At 38.5% G+C, this 21,520-nt stretch overlaps 1 protein-coding gene across 10 annotated transcripts in view; it reads right to left on the bottom strand.

The window, feature by feature from the left end:
- ATXN1 (ataxin 1) overlaps positions 1-21,520 on the bottom strand; it is a 231,161-nt gene that overhangs the window by 108,527 nt on the left and 101,114 nt on the right. For 2 of the 10 annotated variants that reach the window (XM_087961349.1, XM_087961347.1), the window contains exon 5: positions 8,573-8,699. The exons of the other annotated variants lie outside the window; for them this stretch is intronic. The gene's annotated coding sequence lies outside the window, so the exon portion shown is untranslated. The remainder of the gene's footprint in view (positions 1-8,572; positions 8,700-21,520) is intronic. 10 annotated transcript variants of the gene reach the window in all.

Below are 21,520 nucleotides of genomic sequence, written 5' to 3'. Positions count from 1 at the left end.
ATCCGTCCAGGCTGAGGGACTGAGTAGAAAGCTGGGGTGGAGCTTAAACAACTTTGGTGGAGCTTAAACAACTTTGGTGGAGCTTAAACAACTTTGGCAGACTCAGTCCAATCAGCGAGGAGACGAAGTATACCCTATGCTCTGGACTCTCGTAACCACATAAAGGAGAAATAAAGACTTTTTCTATTGAGTTTCAATGGTAACATCTTAGGGTTTAGGAATGCCTACGGGCATCCTCCTTGCTTTACATCATAGTGTATTATATATAAAGCAGTGATAATAAACAACACATCTTTAACTGCTACATAAGCTACTCATATCAGATCATTCTAGAATAAGCTAGAATAAGAATGAACCTTGCCAACAAGTATGCCAACCCAGACAGGTTGTCAGACAATGTTAAAATCTTTACTTTTGAGGGAAACTTAACTTTTTAAAAAGAACTTTTATTTTTAAAATAAATTAACATTATTATTTGTTTTTGCACTGATTCGGAATGATTTCTCTATCAGCTCCCTGTTAGACAATTTGAAGGTTGCTGTGCTGTTTTTTCTTCAACCCTGTAATCTCTGTCTTTGATGATACATAGGGGCAATATTTTTAAAAAGTGCTTCATAGTGAACCTACTGAAACTAATCAGTGAAACGTATAAACAGTCTATCATTCTTGGTGTTTTCTATTCCATTTGGCCAAAAAAGGAAAGTAGTTTTAAGAGTTTTGACATTTCTCCATTACAGGCTGTTATTCAATGTTTGCATTGAAAAGTTTAAACTGAATTGTTACATTAAATTCTCAAATTCAACTGGATTTTATCAGTTTCACAGAAATTGTATTTAGATATTTAGAATATTTATTCAAAAAGAAGGCAAGGTTCTTCAATTAGTATACCTTAATATTTGGAAGAATCTGGAGGCTGAGAAGTTATTTAAGACAGACGCTGCTGACAGAAAATTTGCAGGCACCTTGTTGCAGATAATTCAGACAAAAGGCAAAAAATAATAATAATCAAGAAATCAATAACTGTTTCTTTTGCCTTACTATTACGAGTTGGGAGATTCACCCCTGAGCTGCGAATGTGAGACACAAATACTTCTGTATTGCTAACAACGAAGAAATGATGGTAATACAGAATGAGAAGGATACAGTCCATGGGCCTTTTGAAATTTCCTACCCAAATTCCATGAAGGTATATTGGAAAGCTGAGCGATCACACGTCACTTACTTTCACTGGCACTATAATTCTTTTCCATTGTTAAAATATCAGCTTATGCCTTTCTGTATTTTATTTTGCAGATTAAGTAATTCATCACCTTTTATTTTCTAAGGATAATAAAGATGAATTTGAGCTTTAAGAAATCTCTTTTTAGCTGTTGAATGTATTGAACTCTCCTAAATTTCTTATAATAGTAAATTGGAAAAAAAGACTTCAGAAAGCATGTAAGTGACAGTCTTTTTAACAAAATATATATGTACTCCAGGAAAACAGAGTTAAATTTGACATAATTATAGCAAGATGTTCACAAGAGAGCTCAGAATTTGATGCCTATATTGCTAAATAAATTATGCAAATTCCTAATACTGTTATAAAATAGAAAAGGTACACCACTTGTTCACACATATACACTGATCACCATATTACAATTCTATTTTTACCAGTAAAACATTGTAGAAAAGAAATTTATTTTTATACTAGCATACCACCCACTCCTAATTAACATCAATCTGTCTTCTGTGAACAGTATACGTTGCAAAAATGTGTGCCCTTGAGTACCCTAGAGCAGAGGTCTCCAACCTTGGCAACTTTAAGACTTGTGGACTTCAACTTCAGCTATGCTGGCTGGAGAATTCTGGGAGTTGAAGTCCACAAGTCTTAAAGTTGCCAAGGTTGGAGACCTCTGCACTAGGGTATTTTGCAAGATGTCCTATATGTTGTTAAAACCTGAAATTGTTTTACTCACTGATATAGGAAATGCCTGAATCTTTATTCTCTTGTGCCATTTCAGATGAATAAAAATAATCTTTTTTACCTTTCTGTGATTTAAAAAAAATATTACTAACATAACCCTTTTGACTCAGCTCTTCCCAATTCCTCCATCCCTGGTACAGCTGTTCCTTATCTGGTTAGCTATAAAAAAAGCAAATAAATGTGATGCAGATAGAGAAAACAGCCTAAATATCCTTCATCTAATGAACAGGCACAACAGGAAGGAAGTTAGAACTGAAGGCTACAACTGAAGACTACAAGCATTCATCCACATGTCCTGCACGAATTGTTTATTAAGGAAGGGAACATGTGATGTTGACTTTAATCCACCTCCAGCTCATGATAAAGCAACTTCTGCTCATCTTTTTTTGTTCCACATCAAGAGCAATGTTTTCTGAGATGTGCATGAACAGTGAAAATGTAAAAGAATAATTTTATATTTTGAGGTTGGTGTCATAAAACATAAGAGCCCAAAAAAACTTCATTGTCACATCCTTTTTACAAGAATTACAACCAGGATGATAAAATAATGAATAATATATTCCATTCAGAGGGCAATCCCCACTCAGCCAAAAGACCACAGGTGAAGGTAGGCTAGTAACTATCTCAGCCTATTAGCCTCATTCATTGCAAAGCTGATTTCTGATATGTTTTTTATATCTGGTAGTATTTTCAGAGTTCGTGTTGGTTGTGCTACATTGGGTTGAGTGGTCAGACACTTCTTGATGTAGTTGCGTGGATCAATATCACAGTAAAATATGCATGAAGATAAAAGAAACACTTAAAGAGAATGATTGCAACACTGAACACAGAGTAAAGACAAGGATGTGTCATGTTTCCTTTGCGATTTAATGTATTTAAGGATAAATGTATAAGGAATAAGTGCTATGATATTAAAAGTGTATTGATTACTGATGTAAATTGTGTGCATCTTAACAAGCAGCACAGTGAAGTGCTGTTGGTTAAGAAGCCTGGCACGATGGCTGCATTTCAAAGAGAAAGTGGGGTGAATTATTACAAGTTATACATAAAAAAGTAAAAATTAAAGCAAGTAGCAAGATGATTTGCTAAAATGGGGGAATGAATGGAGAAATTTTAAGCTGTGCAAAAACTGGCAGAACGTGGCGGGTTTTACAGAATCTGTAATGAGAAATAAATGCTTCTCAAAAAAACGAAAGATGGCTGTGTCTGAGAATAGGCTTCTGTGCACCCAATATTACATGGAAATAATGAGCATACACAGAAATAAGTTGAATGATACGAAAATGGCTTCATTAAGAAGTTTGCTGAGTAACAAAGAAAGGTCAGAAGGTCAAGAATGTATAAGTAATGAATGAAAACAAATCAAAATAAAGTGAGTAAGCAATAAGAAATACACTGAGATAATTTGGGCATATACAGATGAGGACTGAACTGCAAAACATATATATGAAGAAAAAGTGAATGGGATGAGAGAAAGAGGAAGGCCAGAGATCTCATTTGGCCCATAAAGCTTCTAGTCGTCATAAAATGTCTCCCCCTCAGAGTCACATGAATGCAGTTTGGGTACTTGGCAACCGTTTCACTTTTGCGACCAGTTGCAGTGTCCCATGGTCACATGACTGCGATTTATGACAATTTTTTCCAGTTTCCAGCAAAAAGACACCCATTTGGAAGAAAGGATTTCATTAATGATAACAGTGATTTGTTTAAAGATTGCCATGAAGAATGTCAAAAAGATGGATCAAGTCACATGGGTGTCTCGACTAATGAATGCAATGATTTACAACCAGATTCCTGGTTATGGTTGGAAGTTTTTATTGATTTATCTGTATGGCATAACAGAACACAGCAGTAACGGTTGTTTTTATTTTTTGGTACTTATGCTGCTGCTTCTTGCTGGGACATCCTTGGGAGGTCCAGTAGGCAGAACGTGTAGATTGAGAGCGCCCGGGGTGCACCACAAGGAAGCTAGTCTGCACTGGGAGTTGAGAACTACCTATATGTTATCTTTTAAATCTTAAACTTTTTTTCAGTGTGTTTCTTTTTCTTATTATGGCAAGAAGTCACACCGCCACTTAGCCAAATTACAAGCAGCTTCAGATGCAAAATAAAAACAAAATTTAGGATCTGTAATATGCCCGTTCTTGATGTATATACTGTACATGTCTATGCCATGCCAATTTAATTAATAGATTATATATTAACAATTCATAATCCCAAATTTAGAAAAAATAATGATTAAGGAATTCATATGACATGCCCTTCAAAAAGTTGTAATCAAATATTAAAGCTTCTTTTAGTTTTGTATTCCATTCATGAATCTTAGATCCATTCAAATTATTTTCCACAATGATAATAAATGCCTGAGTTTGTTCGACAAGTCACCAGGTATGTCCCAGAGGAGTCTACCATCCTCCAGAGTAATTTTTAGGAGAAGGGGCTGCAAAGGAATGGAAAACTGCCCTCTTTCCACTACAGGAGCAGTTAATTAACTGGATTTTACAGCAGCAGATTTACTTAGTGTGGAAGTTCTTGGCATGAGGTAGGGATTGCATGTCCTAGTTCTTAGCTCAGCTTTATATGAATTCACCAGTGGCCTTGCATAAAGCACTACCCTATCCTTAGCAATACACAATACATCACATTTTATTCAATGATGCTTATCAATTCATGTTTATGGCATTACACTCTGGTGTTATCATTTTTTTCTGCCATAATTACCGATACACCCAAACAGCATATAAATAGACAATGAAACCAAATAGCAGCTAGGGCTATGCAAAGCGTCCAAAAGAAACATTTAGCAAACCCTGTTAAAACAAGTAACACATCTCTCTTCAAAGTATTAAAGCAATTTTAAAGCTCAGATAGTTACTCTAAAGGCTGCTTAGGCTGTAGAATAGAAAAGCCAGTGAAACAAATCACTATGTTTAGACATACTAAAAGACAGAAATGTAGAAACAGCCCTTGAAGCAGCTTTAACATATGCTAACACATTTTATGACATGCCCCTTTAAAATGTTTTTCACTATTCAACAAGAGGATATTAATTCTTGAAGGACACGATCTACAAATTGGTTGGCATGCCTCTATGTGGGAGAAGAAAAATAAGACAAGCTCACACTTTTTAACCACCAAATAAGAGAGGCAGTATTGGAGATTTGGAACAGAATTAGGAAAAAACATTACATTAAAATACCAGGTTAGCTTTCCACCATGGAAGCCATGATATACCCAAATAAATTAGATATAAATAAAATGATTAGATACAATCCATTATTAGATGATCATGGGATATTGAAAACAAATCAAAAATAGAAAGAGGAAGGGATAGTGATAGAATGGCCCTACCTCCAAATGCAAACAAAATACAAAAAAGATGTAGAAGAATTCGGTATAGATAAAATGCCATAACAATTAGACAAAATATTATTAGAATCAGAAGAAAAATTTATAACCAAAATGTATAATTATCTTTTAAAATTCGATAGAGAAGAGGAGGTAGTGAAACCAACCATGATAACCTGGATGAAAAATTTTGGATATAGTATACAATTGGAAGATAATGGACTAAAAATTATAAATTAACATTGGCAGCCTCATATAAAGAAAATTCGTATAAAATATTTTATCGTTGGCATCTAGCACTGGCGAGATTGGCTAAGATTTATCCAAACTTAAAATCAGAGTGTTGGAAATGTAAAAAGAAACCCGGTACATTCTTTCACATGTGGTGGATCTGCCTAAAAGTGAAAGAATTCTGGAATAAGATATGGATCTAGTTACAAGTCTAAAGATAGTACCCAAACCTGAAATGTTTTTACTAGAGACAATTAAAGGAGAATATACAAAAGAGAATGAATGTCTAATGATACACCTCTTAACAGCAGCTAGGATACTATATGTACAAAATTGGAAATTAGATAGTACACCCACAGATGACATGATTATAAAAAACGTAATGGATTGCGCAGAAATGAACAAATTCACAATGGAATTGCAGGAGAGGGAAGATAAAGAATTCTATATAGCTATATAAAATGGTATGTCTGGTTAAAAAGTAGAAAGGAAATGTAATGCAAAAGTAGAAGCTTTAAAACGTAATTGTAAATAGTCTATGTATATGTATGTATAGGAGAATGTTATAACTGATGTCACAAACAACTGCAAAAAATGTATATAGAACTTGTTTTTTTAAAGGTGAAAATTTAATAAAATTTATTTTAATAAAATGTTTTTCACTATTCATCCTAAGGAATATTAGTATAGATTTCAGCAGGCTCTTCAAAATATTATGCTAAAGCAGGAAATCCATTAGGAATTCATACTTACATAAACAGAAGCAAACTAGCAACAAAATAGTTCTTATCTGTCCCATGAGGAGAGCTCTTTAAAATACGACAAGGTTTTTACAAAGCTATGAGCTAATTTCTAAGAACAGGTTTCTATAGGATTTCAGAAGAATATGATTTACTCACTGTACAATAATTATTCACCAAGATATGGTGAATACTACTAACTTTGGTTGCAATGGAAATCTAAAATAGTCCACTACTCCAATTATATATATTTGTCATGTTTAGGGATTTCTCTCTTTTCGCTATTAGTCAAGATTGCTTAATTTCAGAGCTACCTAGAGAATAATCTCTTAATGTGGTTCTTCATGTCTGCCATCTGGTTTCAAATCAAGCAATTAAAAAACCAAATAGAAATAAAGAAACACCATGTCATTTTATACACTGCACTTTAATAAAATGCACATTTTTAATAGAGAGATTCAAGAATATTTAATGCGATATTGGGGTCTTTGAAGGTATATTAATATAACAGATATGTTGTCCCTTTTAGCGTCATAAAATGAGAGATTTGCACAATCAGGAAACAGCTGCCCTAGGCATGAACCAACTTTAAGGTACAGGTAGTCCTCAACTTATTACTATAACTGAGCCTGAAATTATGGTCATAAATCATGCCAGTCATCAAGCGGGAAGCAAATGCCACTTTTTGGCAAAAAAGTCATAAATTATGCCTGAAATGTGATCATGTGATCAAGAGGATGGGGGCAGCTATCTGAACTTCGAATCTGGGTTGTAAGTAGTTATGGGGAAGTCCTTCATGACTTTGAATGGGATTTGTAAGTTGAGGACTATCCTATATGTAATGTTTGGACAATTTAGTGACTGTTTATTTTTTATTTATTTATTTTTGTCAATTGCTTACAAGATAATAGGTATAAGTAAAAACATAGTTATGAATACATGGATACATATAAGAGAAAAAAAAGGAACAATAGGACAGGGACGGTAGGCACGTTGGTGTGCTTATGCACGCCCCCTACAGACCTCTTAGGAAAGGGGTGAGGTCAATAGTAGACAGTCTAAGGGAAGAAACCACACCCTGAGTTTGTATCTATTGTTTGCTCTTGTGTTGTTAGGGTTGAAGCTGAAGTATTTAGTGACAGGTAGGACATTGCAATGTATGATTTTATATACTATACTTAGATCGGACCGAAGGCGGCGTAGTTCTAGGTTTTCTAGGTCTAGAATTTCAAGTCTAGTGGCATAAGGTATTCTGCAACAAGTAGAGGAGTGGAGAACTCTTCTTGTGAAATATTTCTGGACTTTCTCAACTGTGTTAATATCAGATACGTAATGTGGGTTCCAGACTGTTCAAAGTTATGGCAGTACTGGATGAATGGTAGTTGCATCTAGTCTCTGAAATTACAGCCATTGCAGCACCCATGCAGTGATATAACCAAAATTTGGGCACTTGGCAGCCTGTCCATACAACCACAGGGAGAGTTCAAGTCCTCCCACATGCCAATATCTCCCTCATCTCTGCCCTCTTGGCTGCCTAAGCTCTATCACCTCTGCTAATCTTGCCACTCCCAAATGACCTTTGCCATCTTCTTCCTTCCGCTACTTATGAGGCACCTCTAGCCTGGCCCTTTGTGAGGCAGCTGCTAGCCACACCAGACCTTCTTCCCAAGGTTGTGTGCAGCCTTGTCCAAGTTGCATGCAAATGTCTCACAAGGCTTGGGAAGGCATCAAACCCTCATGAGAAAGCTGCAGGCAATTTGGACAAGGCACAATCATGCACAGTCTTTCCATGTGGCTTCTCATGCAGTTTTGGAGCCTTCCAAAACCTCATGATAAAACCAAATACAATTTTCTACACAAGGCTATATGTGGCCTCAGGAAGAAGGCCTGGTGAGGACAGCAGCTGCCACACAAATAGCCTGGGCAGGGACGCTTTGTGAACAGTGGGAAGAAGAAGAAGACAGTGAAGGTTAGCTGGGGACAGCAGGACCAACAGGCTGAGCAGAACCCAGGACTGCCAGAGGTGGTAGAATGCAGAGGGTCCAAAAGGGCAAGGATCAGGGAGGAAATAGGTGATGGGAGTTGAAGAGGAGGCAATGCTTGAGGCTGGAGGGACCAATCCGGAAATGGGTCCTCACCCAATGACCAGTGGAATTCAGTTAATGATGGCAAAGGGGACTGCCAGATTGATATCACTAAGTGATGTTGTCATATGATATTTTGCTAAATGACCTCAGCACTTAGCAACAACTATTGGTCCCAACTATTATGTTGACTTGAGGATTACCTGTAGTGCTGTGATTAATGTGCTAGAGTTGCAGGGAGAGTTGTTCAAGTAAACCTTCAGCCAAGGGAGCAGACTGGGTGACCATGGACTAATTATTCTCGTTCAGCTCAATCTATCTCACAGGTTTCTGTGTTGTAAAATAGTAAGAGGATGTAATGTGAACATTCCAATGATTTTCTGAATAAAAGCAATATAGGCATCTAACACATAACATACATAAAAATAGCAGCAAAAACATATATCAGGATTGTTTCTGCTTGTGATTTGCTTTTCATGAGTAAGATAATGTCAAATTTTTTGTCTATCCCTGTACCAAAAAGAGCACACTCTTAGAACAATGTTTTCTAAAGGTGTATACATTACACAGATCAGAGCCAAAAAAAGACTGTAAAATTGTCTATAAAACAATTTTTATATAAGAATTATTTTATTTCAGGCTATCATCTACTACTGAATATATATCTCTGAACATCATGGATCCTCGGAGGATACCTAAGTCAAAAAGCTGCTTGATAATAATATGGTTTCTCTTAAATTAATATACAATAGTTACACTAGTCTCTAAAGCATGTAACAACCCAAATATACTGCAATGTGGGCAGGGAGAAGATGGGGGAGAAAATTACTGTTTCATATTTAGTCAGATGATGAAAAAGCCAACTCTCAAGCTTCCTTTCCGAGACAGAAGAAATGAGTCAGAAGGAACCTCAAGATAACACCAACCAGATCCTTGTACTATTAAAAAAAATCCATGAAAAGATTTCTCTAGCAAAGTATTTCTCTGTTCTGTGCCAAATGTTAAGTAAAATACAAAACGTGTAAGTTTTTACACAAAAGCTCCTTACAAACAAGAATAGGATACAACAAACACATATGCTGTAACACTGTAGTAACTGAACCAGTTTTGCCCTTTCAAAGAGAAAAGTTAAACAATGACCAATGACCAATGATGATCACATTACTTAGTACTCTGGAATCCCTTTACAAGTGGTCCTCGACTTACAACAGTTCATTTAGTGACTGAAGTTACAACAGTACTGAAAAAAGTGACTTATAACCAGAAGTGGTATTCAGCAGGTTCTGACCAGTTCTGGAGAACTGGTAACAGGAATTTTGAGTAGTCTGGAGAACCAGCAAATACCACCTTTGACTGGCCCTGCCCCCATCTATTCTCTGCCTCCTGAGTCCCAGCTGATCGGCTGGGTCTTCTTTTGTTGCCCTGCACAGGGGAATGGAGCTGGAAATCAGGTTAGTGAGGTGGGGAGGGAATGGGATTTTGCAGTAATCTTCCCTCAGGAGTGGGGTGGGAATGGACATTTTATGGTATCCTTCCCCTGAGTGGGGTGGGAATGGAGATTTTACAATATCGTTCCCTTGCCATGCCCACAGAACCAGTAGTAAAAAAAAACATTTGAATGCCACCACTTCTTATGACAATTTTTGACACTTACGACTATTTCATCATTCAAAGAAAGTAATTGACAATAAGTGAATCAAACCAAGATGGCAAAAACCGAAACTCTACAGTAGAGATGTCAACATTCAAGATACATTAGAAGATATTCCCCCTTTACAAGAAGGTGCAATATACTAGAAGATTATGTAAAATAGGCACTCTGGTTATTACCAAGTTGGAAAGCTACAGGAACTGAAATTTGAAATATAACAAAGGAAGAGAAGACTTGGTATAGATTAATCAAACTATGCCAGTAAATTTGGAAAATGATTCTGTGGCCAACAGATTGGAAGAAGTCAGTCAATTTGCCAATAATAAATAAAGGTGCCAAATAGAACACGCAAGTTATCATACAATAGCTTTAATTCACATGCCAGCAATATAATGCTTACGATCATCCAACTGAGTTTAGAACCTTACATGGAAAAGGAGATGCCCTTTACTTCTTGAAAGAACCAAGGAACAAGTGCTATTTTTGCTGATGTAGACTGATAATTGAGAAAGCCAAGAATGCCAAACAAAATTCAGTGTGTGCTTTATGGACTATAGAAAGGGCTTCAAACAATTTTTTTTAAAAATGTAAACCTTGTCAAGTGGAACATCCTTAGCAAACCCTAGAACAGGCCTGTCAAACTCCCAGTCCATGGACCAGATGTGTCACATACTGGCCATGCCCACGCCCGGTTTAGCAAAGGGGGAAAAAGTCCCGATACGTCACGTGATGCCACTGTGATGATGTGAGTTTGACACCCCTGCCCTAGAACATCTTACTGTCCTCATGTGAAACCTACACACATGACAGGAGTACACAATCGAGATGGAACATGATTAAATAGATTGGCTTCAAGCTGGCAAAGGACTGAGACATGGCTGTACGCTGTCATCTTGTTTATTCAACTTTTATGTTGAATATATATTGAGAGATCTTGAATTAGAAGATGAACATAGTTTGAAAATTGGAGTAAGAAGCCTGTACTATGCTAATAACAATAATCCAATAGTTGAAAGGAACAGTACATTCTAGTAATGAAAGTCAAAGAGCACAAACATAAAGAACATATTAATAGCAAAAAGCACAGCAGCCTTAGAACTGACAATGAAAATACAGGTGGTGGATAGTTTCTGCCTTTTGGATTGACTGTCAACAATAAAGGATCCAGCAGTCAACAAATAGCAGCAGACTAGCATTTCATAGGATAGAAATGAGGAAGGTATTCTGATAACCTGTCTTTAAATCAGAATGCTCAGCATGTGCAGGGAATGGATTGCCCTGTGGTACTTTATGAAAATCAAAGATAGAATTTCAAAAAAGTAGGATAAAAAGTATTGATACTTCTGAATGCTGGTGTTGGAGAAGACTCAAGGGAATACCATGGATTATGAATGAGGATGATTCATTCCAGACTTCTCACTTAAAGCACTAACCATCAGGCGCATTCTATGTATTGAACATATTTGGAGACCAAACCCTCCTGATAAAGAGTTATATTGCTGGGAAAGGCTGAAAGGAAAAAGAAGTAAAAAGCAGCCATTTGACGATAGATGGACTTGATTACAGAGGTGATGGTACCCCAGAAGGGCCAAGCTGGGAGATGTTCAGCCTGGAGATGTTCTATCTGCATTGTCATTTGGAGTTGAATCTCAACTTGATGGTACAATATCTGTTATTCTGGTATTAATCATATCAGAGTGCTAGATAAGTAAATGAGAAGATCTGGAGTACATATATATGGTTCGGATACTGGGGAAAAAGCAGAACAAAACAGAGACCCATTTGTATTAGCTTCTCCTCAGATATTTTCCCAACATAAGAATTCTAATTATAGACATTTAGTATAATTAGTAAACAGCTTAGTGTTCAACTAAATGACATGCTGTACATTTTTTTCCTTACAATAAAAATAAAACATGCCAAAACATGAGCAAAGAACAGTGTGAGGGAGCAGGTAGCTGCACATTTTAGCCCTTTCCACACATCAGCTAGAAGGACAGGCCAAGAAAGGAAAAAAGAATGCAGGTCTATGTGGTGTTTCAAGATGTTTCTATTTTTATGAGTTGCTAATATATTAGATACCAGAAAACCATGCTACTACATCCATCAGATGTATCAATTAAAGCTTTATGCTATTCCAGCTGCTAAATATTACATTATTTCTTAGATTAAAATTGACAATCCAGGGTTGCAAAAATAGCATGTATTAAACATCCTTACACATTTATAGAATGTTATTTGTTGTCTAATAATTTATTCTATTTTTTAAAATAGTACACATTTGCTATAAACTGTATTGTAAGTACTTCTCCTTCAGCAACCACAATTGGAACTAACAACTCTGTCCCTAAGCACAGTGGTTGTCAAATAAAATATTAAGTGACTGCAATTAGCTTATAACGTCATTTCCCTTTGGTTGTTAAGCAAGTTATTGCAATTGTGAAATATCACATGATTACAACTTTTATTTCTTTCTCTATAAAGTCTGCTTTTTGCAAGTCAGTTGTGAAGCATACAAATGGTGATGACATGACTGCAGAATATTATAATGGTTATAAACATGGGGACTGTTCACAAAGCTACTTATTTTATACCACCAAACTTTGAATGAAAGTTAAATGTCAGTAAATGAGGACCACCTGTATCTGATTTGAGTCTTTAATTCACACGTAAGGTAAAATGTACTTAAACATGCTGTCTTGATTTTAATAGGATTTACAGTTAAGCATGTTTAATACTGAATCCTTGAGTTAAATAATAATATAAAGGTTAATTGCATAGTTTTTCTAAGCTAGTGCTGCGTGGACAGTATTTTAACCTAATGAAGAGCTGCAAGAACATTGGAACAATGTGTTTCAGCTCTCAAATGTTACATAATTCACTGAATTATACAATGCTCATTAAAAAAGGAAGAAATCTTCCTTTGCAAGTGGACTGGTTTTGAACTAAAAATCATGTTTATTTTAATTCAATTTAACTTCCAAACTTAGAGGCCACCCAGACAACTCAGAAGCTTAGAAATAAAACAGAAAAGCAACATATAACACTGGTTGAGCATAAAACCTTTCAAGCAGATAATTTATCAGACATAATAAATATAACGAACAACTCCCCCACCTTCACTCCAGCCCTTTCAATCACCCTATCCCAAAGTCTTGGAGAACAACCAGGTTTTTAACAGTTACCTAAATTTACAAGGGTTAACACATGCATGCAAGGGAGGGAGGTCATGTTGGAAGGCTGACACTACATCACAGAAGGCCCATTTTCCAGATCTGTTAATTGACAGGATTCAGTGGGCATCCAGTCTGTGTTATATAATATGGGCAGAAACAACTGGAGATAGGCAGACCATCAAACAGCAGGCTTTATGCCATATAGGGCTTTAAATAACTAGTGCCTTGAATTGCACTCAGAAGTCAAATACAACCAGTGTATCTTACAAAGTAGTAGAGTCATATGAGCAGAACAACAAGCTGTCATTGTATTCTGGGCCAACCTGGGTTTTCAAAGGCAGCCCCAGTGTGTAAAGTGTGTAACTGTAATCTAATTGTGGAGTGACCATATACCTGAAAGTATATACTAGATATACCTGTGCAAAGGTCCTCTTTAATACATCTGCCACCTGCTCCTCAAGCAGGTGGCAAGAAGTCAAGAGGATCTTCTAAAGATTTAAGAGAGATGACCTTTATAGAAATATGTAAGAGCTGTTTGTAAGGAAAAAGCAGTTGGAGTATTTTTAAAATCCAGAGCAACAAGACAACATTTGGAAGAAGATCAAGCAGATGCTTCCCTGATTTACTGGACTATAAAGGGAAAAGCAGACTTGCAAGTGTGTGTTATTATTTCCTATGGAGTCTCATCTATCTGGTGGGGACTGATAGAATCCCAGATTTTATGCCAATCTTGAATGGAGAAGTACTTCTCTTCTGAGGGTTAATGATGGAATATTCTGGGAATCAGTATGATGAAATAAACAGAGCCACAGCACCTTGTCAGGACTGGTCTTCAGCATGTACTTCTCCATCCAGACCTAAGCAGCCCTCAGGACTAAACTAGGACATACTGATGATGCCTGACTCCCAACCAACAGATGACCTCGCAGATCAGTTTCACACAGAGGTTAACAGAAAGGATGAAAGTGTTGAATTCTGCAGAAACCCACACATAAAGAAACATCTCTCCTCACCAATCATACTGATAGAAACTAGTCACAGCGAAAGAAGAATTATTGCAAGATGATGCTTCCCATTCCAACTCCCAAAACTGGCCCCAAAGGATACTGATGTCAATGTTACTGAAACAGATGTACCACCACCATCTTGGCTCTGCCATAGGTCATTAACAAGCATGATCAATGCTGGCTTCATTCTAAATCCCTGAAATCTGATGAAACAGATCCAGATAATCTACTTACTCCATGTTCCTTTAGAGTTGAAACCCAAGGATCTTCTCCAATTACCTGCCTAACAAGGGAAGGTTGGAGACTAGATAGTAATTATCCAGGCATTTAGGATCTAATGATAATTTCTTACTCAAGGAAACTGGATTTATGTACAGGTTATCTCCCAGGCAGCTTATAATATCCAGGAATCATCTCCAGAGTAACTAAATAGAATATTCTTGGTATTTGGCAGATAAAGTGAGAACAATTTCTGCAGAGATACTGTATAGAAATAGTCCATTAAGGTAATTTATAAATATGTTCATTATGAAAACTGTTACATTTCAGATAAGAATATCCAACTGCAGTTTTTTTTAATATACATTTTTATAAATTGTGTTTCTCAGGAAGAATTGTAATTCATTTAATAGAAAAGGTAATTATACTTTTATCAGTCCAGTCCTCAAAATACAAGTCTTAACATTCATCAGTGCAAAGAACTTATGATTTATATAACAGCATTATCCATGATATACAAACCAAATCATTCACAAATAAATCTGTTTCATGAATACCATTCTTTTAAGAATAAATGATATGTTTTCTAACTGTCTACATGTTTATAAGTAGGTTTTCCAGCTTCTATAATTTTGAATTCCTGGCAATCAAACAATATAAATCCACAGGAATGGAGATAATGCTTTTTTAAACACTATTTTCAAAAGAAACTTTATATAAAGAACAGCATTTTAAGGGAATAGCTTAGTGGGGCTGGGAAGCCGGAATACAGCTGGAGTATAAACTATGTGCATACAGTAATTATTTAATAGTTTATTTCCTTCTTTGTGTTGAAGCTCCTGGAGGCAGAAGAATGGTAATAATGAAATAACAATAACTATGGTGTACAAACCATCTCACTTCCTTATTCTGGTTTCCCAGTCACCAATGTTCTTTGGAAAAAAATTCCAATGAAAAAATAGTCCATTCTCCTAATTATGATGATATTCTCTTATGCTCTTATTTTAAGTTTTATCCCATCTTTCATATTGATATGATTATAGTTATATTTCATGTATATTTATATCCTACATTTCTCCAAAATCAGATTGTTCAATTAAACTGCAAAAGTTATTCAGGCCTACCGTTTTCATGCTTCACCAATATTAAGAATATAGAAGTACTGCTGCAGCAAGACTAATACTAGCCAGAACAAAGTACCGGGGGCTAAGGTGGTGGAAAACCAGTTTGCAGACAGCAGATTTAGTTTCCAAAAGGTGGGTACGGTAATAGCACCAGCAATTAGCACTTAGACTTATATCCCACTTCACAGTGCTTTACAACCCTCTCTAAGCAGTTTATAGAGTCAGGATATTGCCCCCAACAATCTGGGTTCTCAGTTTACCCACTTCCGAATGAAAGGCTGAGTCAACCTGAAGCCAATCAGGATCAAATTGCTGGCAGTCAGCAGAGTTAGCCTGCAATACTGCATTCTAACCACTGCACCACCATTAAGGGTAAGTATGGGTAGTCCTTATGACCACAATTGAGTCTAACATTTCTGTTGCTAAGTGAGATGTTTGTTACGTGAATTTTGCCCCATTTTACAACTGTTCTTGCCACAGTTGTTATTTGAAACATTGCAGTTGTTAAGTTAGTAACCTAGTTGTTAAGTGAATCTACCTTCCCCATTAACTTTGCTTGTCAGAAGATCGTAAAAAATGATCACATGACTCCAGGACACTGCACTTATCATAAATATGAGTCTGTTGTCAAGCATCTGAATTTTGCTCACGTGACCATGAAGATTTTGTAATGATTGTGAAAGAAATGGTCATAAAACACTTTTTTCACTGCTGTTATAGCAATAGCACTTTGACTTATACAGCTTTATAGTGCTTTACAGCCCTCTCTAACGGTTTACAGAGTCAGCATATTGCCCCCAACAATTTGCGTCCTCATTTTACCCACCTCGGATGGATAGAAGGCTGAGTCAAGCCTGATGGGATTTGAACTGCCAAATTGTAGGCAGCTAGCTGCAGAAGTAGCTTGCAGTACTGCACTCTAACCACTGCGCCACAGACATTCATATAACTTTGAATAGTCACTAAATGAACTGTTGTAAATCAAGAGACCTGTAGTCTCTGTTTTCTTTTAACCTTTAAAATGTCTAAAAGGCTTGCTCAAGGATCTTTCCAGACTATTTCTTCTATGGAGCACGTTGTCCATTTGATGTTGCACAGTGAGATAGTTTACTTGGATGCTCAAAACCTGTTTTATATAGTAGTCATAAGAATTGGATGAGGATTATGTTTATTCCTGCTTTCCAGGTTATATTTCCTATAACATTCTTCAGTGTTGCTATCCTAAAGGGGAACATGATTTTCAGGATATTTATCAAAATCCATGTTCACCTTTGAAACAGAGAATCTGTTCTACACTGTAACTCCAAGGGTCCAATCAACACACTGAAACAATGAATTATACTTCAGCAAAATCTGAAGGAATGCTAAATCTGAAAGATCATAGGCTTCTATTCTTGCTCCATGTACTTAGGAAATAAATCTTAATTGCAGAAAATTAGCATTAAATTAGCACTGTATAACTAGCAATCAATCAAGTGGACAAGTTTGCTACTTGTCAAATGACCTAAAGAGCAAACATTTAAAGAGTATAAATTTAAATTATGGGCATACCTCGTTTTATTATCCACTTTATTGCACTTCATGGGTATTGCATTTTTTTACAAGACCTTCCACCATAAAAAGATTTCGACTCACTCAGGCTCACTGATGATCAGCATGTTTTTATAAATAAAAGTATTCTTAATGAAGAAGGTATGTACACTTTTTTTAGACATAATGCTACTGCATACTTAATAGGTACAGTATAGTGTAAATATAACTTTTGTACATACTGGAAAAACAAAAAGTTTGTGCGGTTTGCTTAATTGCAATATGCACTTTATTGCAGTGGTCTGGAACTCAAGCTGAGTTTGCCATGCCAGTCTATAAACTGTCTACTTTAATCCCATTAATTTTTTTGAAGTACAATAAAGCTGTACAATTCACTATAGAGTCCTTGGAGCTTTCTGAGCTTTGTTGTTTGTCTGCACATGTTTCATTACCCAATTAGGTAACATAATCAGTGTAAGCGAGTATGGGGTTTGCTCCCTGTTTATATACAGTAACTTCCCCTGCCAGTTTTGGTGGTGGGGTATGACCTCCTTGGTAATTCCTTGATTAGGGTATTGTTTTCTGCTTTGTTATACATCTGGCATAAATCTCTGTTTATCTAGCTTTTCTGTACTTTTTTTCTTAGCTTTTTGTTGTCTCTTTTGAATGGTGTATAAACATGGTTTATTTCTGTGTGCCTATTGATAGCTGGTTTGTCTCAATGACAAGCTTCCAGGAATTTTTAGATTTGACTTGTTCTACAGTAAGATGCTCAGTTACCAAGTTGAAATTCTGATTGAGTTTGTCCATGGTGAGAAAGGGCGTTGGTACTTACCTGATACGCCCGTTCTCTGTGAGCTGTGAAGAGCATCCAGAACTGGGAGGTGCTTCAGTCTCTTCTGGAAAGGCTGGGCTTAAAACTCCAGGACGCTCCTCCTCCTCCACGGGACACCTCCCCAGCGTCCCCCAGTTTTGCGAAGACTGAGTGCCAAAGTCCGGAACTCATCACCTAATCTAGATCCCTGACCGGAACGGAACCCCACCAGACGGAAAGAAATGGGTGGGGCTGGGTGCTCTTCACAGCTCACAGAGAACGGGCGTATCAGGTAAGTACCAACGCCCTTTCTCCCATGAGCTGTTCAGAGCATCCAGAAGTGGGACATACCAAAGCTTGGCCTGTCCTTAGGGAGGGACTCCGTCTGGATCGAAATCCACTCCTAAACTCTGTGGACCCTCTGCAAGACTCTTCTGCCAAATGAAGTGTCCGCTGAGGCATAGACATCAATTTTATAATTTCTGACAAAGGGAGATGGTGAAGCCCAAGTTGCCGCTCTGCAGATTTGGTCGATGGAAGCCCATGTGGCCCATGCTGCTGATGTTGCCGCACTCCTTGTTGAGTGGGCTGTAATGCCCTTAGGAACTGAGATGGACTGGCATTCGTAACTTTTAGCTATGGTGGCTCTCAACCATCTACCAATGGTCGTCGACGACACCTTGTGTCCTAAAGTGGATGGGTTGAAGGATAGGAATAGAGCCTCAGATTTTCGAAATGCCGCCGTGCGGTCTAGATAGATGCTTAACGCCCTTCGAACGTCAAGTCGATGCCATTGATGCTCCAATCTATGAGATGGTTTCAGACAAAAATTTGGAAGCACCAACTCCTGCGCTCTGTGGAAGACTGAATTTACTTTAGGGGTGAACGATGGATCCAATCTGAGAACCACTCTGTCCGCATGAAACACGCACAGGTCCTTTCTCATTGACAATGCTGCCAATTCGGAAATCCTCCTTGCTGATGTGATTGCAATTAAGAAGACCACCTTATATGTCAGGAATTTGAGACTAGCGGTTCTTAAAGGCTCGAACGGGCCAGTTGTAAGTGCGGTTAACACCTTGTTGAGCTCCCAAGTGGTATAGCGGAGAATTACAGGAGGTCGTAAGTTTGCAGCATCCTTAAGAAAGCTGCGGACATGTGGATGGTGCGCTATGGAACGAAGGTCACCTCAGGATATCACCGAGGCTAAGGCCACCACCTGTCTCCGTAAAGTATTTGGAGATAGGCCCTTGGTCAACCCCTCCTGTAAAAAGTCCAATAATTGTCCTATTCATGGGGCGATTGGGTCGATCTTAGACCCCCGGCACCAGCGACCGAAAGCGGACCACGTGGCCTCATATATACGATTTGTAGAGGACCATCTGGATGCTTGTATGGTGGCAATGGCATGCTCTGAAATCTGTTGGGTCCTTAAATGGCTCCGCTCAACCTCCATACGGTTAGGCTGAGCCATTGTGGGTCCGGGTGAAGTACCGGCCCTTGCGACAGGGAAACCCTCGATGGTGGAATTTTCCAAGGTTGTTCTCTCGACAGGTCCTGTAAGTCCACGAACCACGTTTGGCTAGGCAAGTAAGGGGCGACCAATATCAATTCCGCTCATTCCTCCAATAACTTCTGGATCAACCTGGGTATTACAGGGAGTGGAGGAAACGCATATAGAAGTCCGGGAGGCAACTGACATCGCAGGGCATTGACGGCCTCCGCCCCCTGAGTCGGGTATTTTGAAATATACCGGGGCAATTGGGCGTTGAGGGGAGAGGCAAATAGATTGATCACCGGTTGCCCAAACCTCCGCACTGCTTCCTGGAAGAAGAACGGGTGTAGGAGCCACTCTGTCTGATGTATTGTGGCCCTCCTGAGCCAGTCCGCTTGTGTGTTTAAGGCCCCTGCTATGTGCTCTGCCTTGAGCAAAAACAGATTGGCCTCGGCCCACTTGAACAACCTGGCCGTCTCCAGCATCAGAAGTTTGGAGTGGGTACCCGCCTGTCTGTTTGGGCCTTGGTTGTGATATTGTCTGTCAAGATCAGAATGTGACGTGATTGGAAAAGGGGTAGAAAACTGCGTAACGCCAGATGAACTGCTCGCAGCTCCAACAGGTTGATGCTTTGTGATTGTTCGGAAATAGTCCAATTTCCCTGTGCAGTGTGGGATGGGAAGCGAGCTCCCCATCCTACCAGGCTGGCATCGGTTGGGATCGTTGCCCTGCAAGGTTCCTTGAAAGGACACCCCTTGTTTATCGTGTTTTCCGACCGCCAGCAGAGCGATCGGAGAACATTGTGTGGTACCTTTATCCAGACGTTGGAAGTGGCTCCTCCGGATCGCTGGAAAGGTAGCAGGAACCATTGCAGATCTCTAGAATGGAATCGAGCCCAAGGCACAATGGAAATACAAGAAATCAGTTTCCTTAACAGTTGAGACAGAACTGCCAGGGAAACCCTCTTTAAGGCTCTGATCTCTCTGGCCAAAGACTGGATACTATTGAACTTGTCCTGAGAAAGAAAAACCTTGCCCTCCACAGTATCTATCACTGCCCCTAAATGAACTAATCTAGTTGAAGGGATCAAATGGCTTTTATCCCAATTTATTGAAAAGCCGTGGCCTTGAAGGGTCTCCAGAGTAATCTTGGTATCCAAATTTGCTTGATGTCTGGAAGATGACAAAATTAAAATATCATCCAGATAACATTGTAAACGAATAGATTTGATCCTGAGGGAGGCAGCCAAAGCCGCTAGGATCTTGGTAAAAGTCCTAGGGGCTGAAGCCAGACCGAATGGTAGGGCGATATATTCGGAGTGCTGATCACAATAGCAAAATCTAAGGTATTTGTAGTGAGCAGGTCTAATTGGTATATGTAGATAAGCCTCTGTCAGATCTATAGAGGTCAGGACATCATTCTCTCTGATGCTGAGCAGAATGGACTGGAGAGTAGTCATTTTGAATTTTCGATAAACCAATGATCTGTTCAGACGTTTGAGGTCCAGAATTGTCCTCCAGCCCCCCGAACTCTTTGGGACCACAAACAATAGAGAGTAACAGCCTTGACCCCGTTGTTCACATGGGACCTCTCTAATGGCCCGAATATGCAGAAGATGATTGATAGCCTCCTGCATCAACGCTCTCTTAATGGGGTCTGTGGACCGAGGTCTCCTAATGAAAAAGTTTGGAGGGGAGGACTGAAACTCTAGCGCCAAACCAAACCTAACAGAGTCCCTGACCCACGCATCAGAGATGGAGCTGTCCCATTGATCAGCAAACGATTTTAGCCGACCTCCAATGGGAGCTGCTGTCAAGGACTCACTTGGGGCGACGAAAAAATCGGCCTCCGGTACCTCTGGGGTTTCTTCTGTTTTGGCCTCCCCACTGACCTCTATCGGAAGATTCCAACCTATCCTGTCTAAAACCGGGCGTGTAGCCTGATGTTCTCTGCGATCTGGGAACGTATGGGCCTTGATAGTAGGGCCGAAAGGAACCCCTTCGAAACGACTGGGGCGTTCTGTTTTCAGACCTCCGAAAAAGAGGGGGAAGCACTTTTTTCTTGTTTCTATTCTCAATAAGCACGGGCTCCAAGACACTGCCAAATAATTTATCCCCCGATATTGGGGCTGATGC

This window comes from Notechis scutatus, chromosome 3 (assembly GCF_049901735.1).
Source record: "Notechis scutatus isolate UNSWTSFEM ecotype Mainland chromosome 3, rNotScu1.2, whole genome shotgun sequence".
Classification (NCBI taxonomy): Eukaryota; Metazoa; Chordata; class Lepidosauria; order Squamata; family Elapidae; genus Notechis; species Notechis scutatus.
This window is presented reverse-complemented; position numbering and strand designations above follow the sequence as displayed.